Here is a 10449-nt window from a genome sequence, read left to right as displayed (position 1 = left end):
GAGACAGTAGATCTAGCTGGTCTGTCATAATATAATAGAGACAGTAGATCTAGCTGGTCTGTCATAATATAATAGAGACAGTAGATCTAGCTGGTCTGTCATAATATAATAGAGACAGTAGATCTAGCTGGTCTGTCATAATATAATAGAGACAGTAGATCTAGCTGGTCTGTCATAATATAATAGAGACAGTAGATCTAGCTGGTCTGTCATAATATAATAGAGACAGTAGATCTAGCTGGTCTGTCATAATATAATAGAGACAGTAGATCTAGCTGGTCTGTCATAATATAATAGAGACAGTAGATCTAGCTGGTCTGTCATAATATAATAGAGACAGTAGATCTAGCTGGTCTGTCATAATATAATAGAGACAGTAGATCTAGCTGGTCTGTCATAATATAATAGAGACAGTAGATCTAGCTGGTCTGTCATAATATAATAGAGACAGTAGATCTAGCTGGTCTGTCATAATATAATAGAGACAGTAGATCTAGCTGGTCTGTCATAATATAATAGAGACAGTAGATCTAGCTGGTCTGTCATAATATAATAGAGACAGTAGCTATATCTGGTCTGTCATAATATAATAGAGACAGTAGATCTCGCTGGTCTGTCATAATATAATAGAGACAGTAGCAATATCTAGTCTGTCATAATATAATAAAGACAGTAGATCTAGCTGGTCTGTCATAATACAATAAAGACAGTAGATCTAGCTGGTCTGTCATAATATAATAGAGACAGTAGATCTAGCTGGTCTGTCATAATATAATAGAGACAGTAGATCTAGCTGGTCTGTCATAATATAATAGAGACAGTAGATCTAGCTGGTCTGTCATAATATAATAGATACAGTAGATCTAGCTGGTCTGTCATAATATAATAGAGACAGTAGATCTAGCTGGTCTGTCATAATATAATAGAGACAGTAGATCTAGCTGGTCTGTCATAATATAATAGAGACAGTAGATCTAGCTGGTCTGTCATAATATAATAGAGACAGTAGATCTAGCTGGTCTGTCATAATATAATAGAGACAGTAGATCTAGCTGGTCTGTCATAATATAATAGAGACAGTAGATCTAGCTGGTCTGTCATAATATAATAGAGACAGTAGATCTAGCTGGTCTGTCATAATATAATAGAGACAGTAGATCTAGCTGGTCTGTCATAATATAATAGAGACAGTAGATCTAGCTGGTCTGTCATAATATAATAGAGACAGTAGATCTAGCTGGTCTGTCATAATATAATAGAGACAGTAGATCTAGCTGGTCTGTCATAATATAATAGAGACAGTAGATCTAGCTGGTCTGTCATAATATAATAGAGACAGTAGATCTAGCTGGTCTGTCATAATATAATAGAGACAGTAGATCTAGCTGGTCTGTCATAATATAATAGAGACAGTAGATCTAGCTGGTCTGTCATAATATAATAGAGACAGTAGATCTAGCTGGTCTGTCATAATATAAATAGAGACAGTAGATCTAGCTGGTCTGTCATAATATAATAGAGACAGTAGATCTAGCTGGTCTGTCATAATATAATAGAGACAGTAGATCTAGCTGGTCTGTCATAATATAATAGAGACAGTAGATCTAGCTGGTCTGTCATAATATAATAGAGACAGTAGATCTAGCTGGTCTGTCATAATATAATAGAGACAGTAGATCTAGCTGGTCTGTCATAATATAATAGAGACAGTAGATCTAGCTGGTCTGTCATAATATAATAGAGACAGTAGATCTAGCTGGTCTGTCATAATATAATAGAGACAGTAGATCTAGCTGGTCTGTCATAATAATAATAGAGACAGTAGATCTAGCTGGTCTGTCATAATATAATAGAGACAGTAGATCTAGCTGGTCTGTCATAATATAATAGAGACAGTAGATCTATAATAGCTGGTCTGTCATAATATAATAGAGACAGTAGATCTAGCTGGTCTGTCATAATATAATAGAGACAGTAGATCTAGCTGGTCTGTCATAATATAATAGAGACAGTAGATCTAGCTGGTCTGTCATAATATAATAGAGACAGTAGATCTAGCTGGTCTGTCATAATATAATAGAGACAGTAGATCTAGCTGGTCTGTCATAATATAATAGAGACAGTAGATCTAGCTGGTCTGTCATAATATAATAGAGACAGTAGATCTAGCTGGTCTGTCATAATATAATAGAGACAGTAGATCTAGCTGGTCTGTCATAATATAATAGAGACAGTAGATCTAGCTGGTCTGTCATAATATAATAGAGACAGTAGATCTAGCTGGTCTGTCATAATATAATAGAGACAGTAGATCTAGCTGGTCTGTCATAATATAATAGAGACAGTAGATCTAGCTGGTCTGTCATAATATAATAGAGACAGTAGATCTAGCTGGTCTGTCATAATATAATAGAGACAGTAGATCTAGCTGGTCTGTCATAATATAATAGAGACAGTAGATCTAGCTGGTCTGTCATAATATAATAGAGACAGTAGATCTAGCTGGTCTGTCATAATATAATAGAGACAGTAGATCTAGCTGGTCTGTCATAATATAATAGAGACAGTAGATCTAGCTGGTCTGTCATAATATAATAGAGACAGTAGATCTAGCTGGTCTGTCATAATATAATAGAGACAGTAGATCTAGCTGGTCTGTCATAATATAATAGAGACAGTAGATCTAGCTGGTCTGTCATAATATAATAGAGACAGTAGATCTAGCTGGTCTGTCATAATATAATAGAGACAGTAGATCTAGCTGGTCTGTCATAATATAATAGAGACAGTAGATCTAGCTGGTCTGTCATAATATAATAGAGACAGTAGATCTAGCTGGTCTGTCATAATATAATAGAGACAGTAGATCTAGCTGGTCTGTCATAATATAATAGAGACAGTAGATCTAGCTGGTCTGTCATAATATAATAGAGACAGTAGATCTAGCTGGTCTGTCATAATATAATAGAGACAGTAGATCTAGCTGGTCTGTCATAATATAATAGAGACAGTAGATCTAGCTGGTCTGTCATAATATAATAGAGACAGTAGATCTAGCTGGTCTGTCATAATATAATAGAGACAGTAGATCTAGCTGGTCTGTCATAATATAATAGAGACAGTAGATCTAGCTGGTCTGTCATAATATAATAGAGACAGTAGATCTAGCTGGTCTGTCATAATATAATAGAGACAGTAGATCTAGCTGGTCTGTCATAATATAATAGAGACAGTAGATCTAGCTGGTCTGTCATAATATAATAGAGACAGTAGATCTAGCTGGTCTGTCATAATATAATAGAGACAGTAGATCTAGCTGGTCTGTCATAATATAATAGAGACAGTAGATCTAGCTGGTCTGTCATAATATAATAGAGACAGTAGATCTAGCTGGTCTGTCATAATATAATAGAGACAGTAGATCTAGCTGGTCTGTCATAATATAATAGAGACAGTAGATCTAGCTGGTCTGTCATAATATAATAGAGACAGTAGATCTAGCTGGTCTGTGTCATAATATAATAGAGACAGTAGATCTAGCTGGTCTGTCATAATATAATAGAGACAGTAGATCTAGCTGGTCTGTCATAATATAATAGAGACAGTAGATCTAGCTGGTCTGTCATAATATAATAGAGACAGTAGATCTAGCTGGTCTGTCATAATATAATAGAGACAGTAGATCTAGCTGGTCTGTCATAATATAATAGAGACAGTAGATCTAGCTGGTCTGTCATAATATAATAGAGACAGTAGATCTAGCTGGTCTGTCATAATATAATAGAGACAGTAGATCTAGCTGGTCTGTCATAATATAATAGAGAGAGACAGTAGATCTAGCTGGTCTGTCATAATATAATAGAGACAGTAGATCTAGCTGGTCTGTCATAATATAATAGAGACAGTAGATCTAGCTGGTCTGTCATAATATAATAGAGACAGTAGATCTAGCTGGTCTGTCATAATATAATAGAGACAGTAGATCTAGCTGGTCTGTCATAATATAATAGAGACAGTAGATCTAGCTGGTCTGTCATAATATAATAGAGACAGTAGATCTAGCTGGTCTGTCATAATATAATAGAGACAGTAGATCTAGCTGGTCTGTCATAATATAATAGAGACAGTAGATCTAGCTGGTCTGTCATAATATAATAGAGACAGTAGATCTAGCTGGTCTGTCATAATATAATAGAGACAGTAGATCTAGCTGGTCTGTCATAATATAATAGAGACAGTAGATCTAGCTGGTCTGTCATAATATAATAGAGACAGTAGATCTAGCTGGTCTGTCATAATATAATAGAGACAGTAGATCTAGCTGGTCTGTCATAATATAATAGAGACAGTAGATCTAGCTGGTCTGTCATAATATAATAGAGACAGTAGATCTAGCTGGTCTGTCATAATATAATAGAGACAGTAGATCTAGCTGGTCTGTCATAATATAATAGAGACAGTAGATCTAGCTGGTCTGTCATAATATAATAGAGACAGTAGATCTAGCTGGTCTGTCATAATATAATAGAGACAGTAGATCTAGCTGGTCTGTCATAATATAATAGAGACAGTAGATCTAGCTGGTCTGTCATAATATAATAGAGACAGTAGATCTAGCTGGTCTGTCATAATATAATAGAGACAGTAGATCTAGCTGGTCTGTCATAATATAATAGAGACAGTAGATCTAGCTGGTCTGTCATAATATAATAGAGACAGTAGATCTAGCTGGTCTGTCATAATATAATAGAGACAGTAGATCTAGCTGGTCTGTCATAATATAATAGAGACAGTAGATCTAGCTGGTCTGTCATAATATAATAGAGACAGTAGATCTAGCTGGTCTGTCATAATATAATAGAGACAGTAGATCTAGCTGGTCTGTCATAATATAATAGAGACAGTAGATCTAGCTGGTCTGTCATAATATAATAGAGACAGTAGATCTAGCTGGTCTGTCATAATATAATAGAGACAGTAGATCTAGCTGGTCTGTCATAATATAATAGAGACAGTAGATCTAGCTGGTCTGTCATAATATAATAGAGACAGTAGATCTAGCTGGTCTGTCATAATATAATAGAGACAGTAGATCTAGCTGGTCTGTCATAATATAATAGAGACAGTAGATCTAGCTGGTCTGTCATAATATAATAGAGACAGTAGATCTAGCTGGTCTGTCATAATATAATAGAGACAGTAGATCTAGCTGGTCTGTCATAATATAATAGAGACAGTAGATCTAGCTGGTCTGTCATAATATAATAGAGACAGTAGATCTAGCTGGTCTGTCATAATATAATAGAGACAGTAGATCTAGCTGGTCTGTCATAATATAATAGAGACAGTAGATCTAGCTGGTCTGTCATAATATAATAGAGACAGTAGATCTAGCTGGTCTGTCATAATATAATAGAGACAGTAGATCTAGCTGGTCTGTCATAATATAATAGAGACAGTAGATCTAGCTGGTCTGTCATAATATAATAGAGACAGTAGATCTAGCTGGTCTGTCATAATATAATAGAGACAGTAGATCTAGCTGGTCTGTCATAATATAATAGAGACAGTAGATCTAGCTGGTCTGTCATAATATAATAGAGACAGTAGATCTAGCTGGTCTGTCATAATATAATAGAGACAGTAGATCTAGCTGGTCTGTCATAATATAATAGAGACAGTAGATCTAGCTGGTCTGTCATAATATAATAGAGACAGTAGATCTAGCTGGTCTGTCATAATATAATAGAGACAGTAGATCTAGCTGGTCTGTCATAATATAATAGAGAGTAGAGTAGATCTAGCTGGTCTGTCATAATATAATAGAGACAGTAGATCTAGCTGGTCTGTCATAATATAATAGAGACAGTAGATCTAGCTGGTCTGTCATAATATAATAGAGACAGTAGATCTAGCTGGTCTGTCATAATATAATAGAGACAGTAGATCTAGCTGGTCTGTCATAATATAATAGAGACAGTAGATCTAGCTGGTCTGTCATAATATAATAGAGACAGTAGATCTAGCTGGTCTGTCATAATATAATAGAGACAGTAGATCTAGCTGGTCTGTCATAATATAATAGAGACAGTAGATCTAGCTGGTCTGTCATAATATAATAGAGACAGTAGATCTAGCTGGTCTGTCATAATATAATAGAGACAGTAGATCTAGCTGGTCTGTCATAATATAATAGAGACAGCAGATCTAGCTGGTCTGTCATAATATAATAGAGACAGTAGATCTAGCTGGTCTGCCATAATATAATAGAGACAGTAGATCTAGCTGGTCTGTCATAATATAAATAGAGACAGTAGATCTAGCTGGTCTGTCATAATATAATAGAGACAGCAGATCTAGCTGGTCTGTCATAATATAATAGAGACAGTAGATCTAGCTGGTCTGTCATAATATAATAGAGACAGTAGATCTAGCTGGTCTGTCATAATATAATAGAGACAGTAGATCTAGCTGGTCTGTCATAATATAATAGAGACAGTAGATCTAGCTGGTCTGTCATAATATAATAGAGACAGTAGATCTAGCTGGTCTGTCATAATATAATAGAGACAGTAGATCTAGCTGGTCTGTCATAATATAATAGAGACAGTAGATCTAGCTGGTCTGTCATAATATAATAGAGACAGTAGATCTAGCTGGTCTGTCATAATATAATAGAGACAGTAGATCTAGCTGGTCTGTCATAATATAATAGAGACAGTAGATCTAGCTGGTCTGTCATAATATAATAGAGACAGTAGATCTAGCTGGTCTGTCATAATATAATAGAGACAGTAGATCTAGCTGGTCTGTCATAATATAATAGAGACAGTAGATCTAGCTGGTCTGTCATAATATAATAGAGACAGTAGATCTAGCTGGTCTGTCATAATATAATAGAGACAGTAGATCTAGCTGGTCTGTCATAATATAATAGAGACAGTAGATCTAGCTGGTCTGTCATAATATAATAGAGACAGTAGATCTAGCTGGTCTGTCATAATATAATAGAGACAGTAGATCTAGCTGGTCTGTCATAATATAATAGAGACAGTAGATCTAGCTGGTCTGTCATAATATAATAGAGACAGTAGATCTAGCTGGTCTGTCATAATATAATAGAGACAGTAGATCTAGCTGGTCTGTCATAATATAATAGAGACAGTAGATCTAGCTGGTCTGTCATAATATAATAGAGACAGTAGATCTAGCTGGTCTGTCATAATATAATAGAGACAGTAGATCTAGCTGGTCTGTCATAATATAATAGAGACAGTAGATCTAGCTGGTCTGTCATAATATAATAGAGACAGTAGATCTAGCTGGTCTGTCATAATATAATAGAGACAGTAGATCTAGCTGGTCTGTCATAATATAATAGAGACAGTAGATCTAGCTGGTCTGTCATAATATAATAGAGACAGTAGATCTAGCTGGTCTGTCATAATATAATAGAGACAGTAGATCTAGCTGGTCTGTCATAATATAATAGAGACAGTAGATCTAGCTGGTCTGTCATAATATAATAGAGACAGTAGATCTAGCTGGTCTGTCATAATATAATAGAGACAGTAGATCTAGCTGGTCTGTCATAATATAATAGAGACAGTAGATCTAGCTGGTCTGTCATAATATAATAGAGACAGTAGATCTAGCTGGTCTGTCATAATATAATAGAGACAGTAGATCTAGCTGGTCTGTCATAATATAATAGAGACAGTAGATCTAGCTGGTCTGTCATAATATAATAGAGACAGTAGATCTAGCTGGTCTGTCATAATATAATAGAGACAGTAGATCTAGCTGGTCTGTCATAATATAATAGAGACAGTAGATCTAGCTGGTCTGTCATAATATAATAGAGACAGTAGATCTAGCTGGTCTGTCATAATATAATAGAGACAGTAGATCTAGCTGGTCTGTCATAATATAATAGAGACAGTAGATCTAGCTGGTCTGTCATAATATAATAGAGACAGTAGATCTAGCTGGTCTGTCATAATATAATAGAGACAGTAGATCTAGCTGGTCTGTCATAATATAATAGAGACAGTAGATCTAGCTGGTCTGTCATAATATAATAGAGACAGTAGATCTAGCTGGTCTGTCATAATATAATAGAGACAGTAGATCTAGCTGGTCTGTCATAATATAATAGAGACAGTAGATCTAGCTGGTCTGTCATAATATAATAGAGACAGTAGATCTAGCTGGTCTGTCATAATATAATAGAGACAGTAGATCTAGCTGGTCTGTCATAATATAATAGAGACAGTAGATCTAGCTGGTCTGTCATAATATAATAGAGACAGTAGATCTAGCTGGTCTGTCATAATATAATAGAGACAGTAGATCTAGCTGGTCTGTCATAATATAATAGAGACAGTAGATCTAGCTGGTCTGTCATAATATAATAGAGACAGTAGATCTAGCTGGTCTGTCATAATATAATAGAGACAGTAGATCTAGCTGGTCTGTCATAATATAATAGAGACAGTAGATCTAGCTGGTCTGTCATAATATAATAGAGACAGTAGATCTAGCTGGTCTGTCATAATATAATAGAGACAGTAGATCTAGCTGGTCTGTCATAATATAATAGAGACAGTAGATCTAGCTGGTCTGTCATAATATAATAGAGACAGTAGATCTAGCTGGTCTGTCATAATATAATAGAGACAGTAGATCTAGCTGGTCTGTCATAATATAATAGAGACAGTAGATCTAGCTGGTCTGTCATAATATAATAGAGACAGTAGATCTAGCTGGTCTGTCATAATATAATAGAGACAGTAGATCTAGCTGGTCTGTCATAATATAATAGAGACAGTAGATCTAGCTGGTCTGTCATAATATAATAGACAGTAGATCTAGCTGGTCTGTCATAATATAATAGAGACAGTAGATCTAGCTGGTCTGTCATAATATAATAGAGACAGTAGATCTAGCTGGTCTGTCATAATATAATAGAGACAGTAGATCTAGCTGGTCTGTCATAATATAATAGAGACAGTAGATCTAGCTGGTCTGTCATAATATAATAGAGACAGTAGATCTAGCTGGTCTGTCATAATATAATAGAGACAGTAGATCTAGCTGGTCTGTCATAATATAATAGAGACAGTAGATCTAGCTGGTCTGTCATAATATAATAGAGACAGTAGATCTAGCTGGTCTGTCATAATATAATAGAGACAGTAGATCTAGCTGGTCTGTCATAATATAATAGAGACAGTAGATCTAGCTGGTCTGTCATAATATAATAGAGACAGTAGATCTACCTGGTCTGTCATAATATAATAGAGACAGTAGATCTAGCTGGTCTGTCATAATATAATAGAGACAGTAGATCTAGCTGGTCTGTCATAATATAATAGACAGTAGATCTAGCTGGTCTGTCATCTATAATGGTCTGTCATCTAATGGTCTGTCATATAAAAATAGAGACAGTATATCTAGCTGGTCTGTCATAATATAATAGAGACAGTAGATCTAGCTGGTCTGTCATAATATAATAGAGACAGTAGATCTAGCTGGTCTGTCATAATATAATAGAGACAGAAGATCTAGCTGGTCTGTCATAATATAATAGAGACAGTAGATCTAGCTGGTCTGTCATAATATAATAGAGACAGTAGATCTAGCTGGTCTGTCATAATATAATAGAGACAGTAGATCTAGCTGGTCTGTCATAATATAATAGAGACAGTAGATCTAGCTGGTCTGTCATAATATAATAGAGACAGTAGATCTAGCTGGTCTGTCATAATATAATAGAGACAGTAGATCTAGCTGGTCTGTCATAATATAATAGAGACAGTAGATCTAGCTGGTCTGTCATAATATAATAGAGACAGTAGATCTAGCTGGTCTGTCATAATATAATAGAGACAGTAGATCTAGCTGGTCTGTCATAATATAATAGAGACAGTAGATCTAGCTGGTCTGTCATAATATAATAGAGACAGTAGATCTAGCTGGTCTGTCATAATATAATAGAGACAGTAGATCTAGCTGGTCTGTCATAATATAATAGAGACAGTAGATCTAGCTGGTCTGTCATAATATAATAGAGACAGTAGATCTAGCTGGTCTGTCATAATATAATAGAGACAGTAGATCTAGCTGGTCTGTCATAATATAATAGAGACAGTAGATCTAGCTGGTCTGTCATAATATAATAGAGACAGTAGATCTAGCTGGTCTGTCATAATATAATAGAGACAGTAGATCTAGCTGGTCTGTCATAATATAATAGAGACAGTAGATCTAGCTGGTCTGTCATAATATAATAGAGACAGTAGATCTAGCTGGTCTGTCATAATATAATAGAGACAGTAGATCTAGCTGGTCTGTCATAATATAATAGAGACAGTAGATCTAGCTGGTCTGTCATAATATAATAGAGACAGTAGATCTAGCTGGTCTGTCATATTATAATAGAGACAG

This window comes from Oncorhynchus masou, unplaced genomic scaffold (assembly GCF_036934945.1).
Source record: "Oncorhynchus masou masou isolate Uvic2021 unplaced genomic scaffold, UVic_Omas_1.1 unplaced_scaffold_922, whole genome shotgun sequence".
Lineage (NCBI taxonomy): Eukaryota > Metazoa > Chordata > Actinopteri > Salmoniformes > Salmonidae > Oncorhynchus > Oncorhynchus masou.
The sequence above is the reverse complement of the archived record's forward strand: the minus strand, read 5'-3'. Positions refer to the sequence as shown.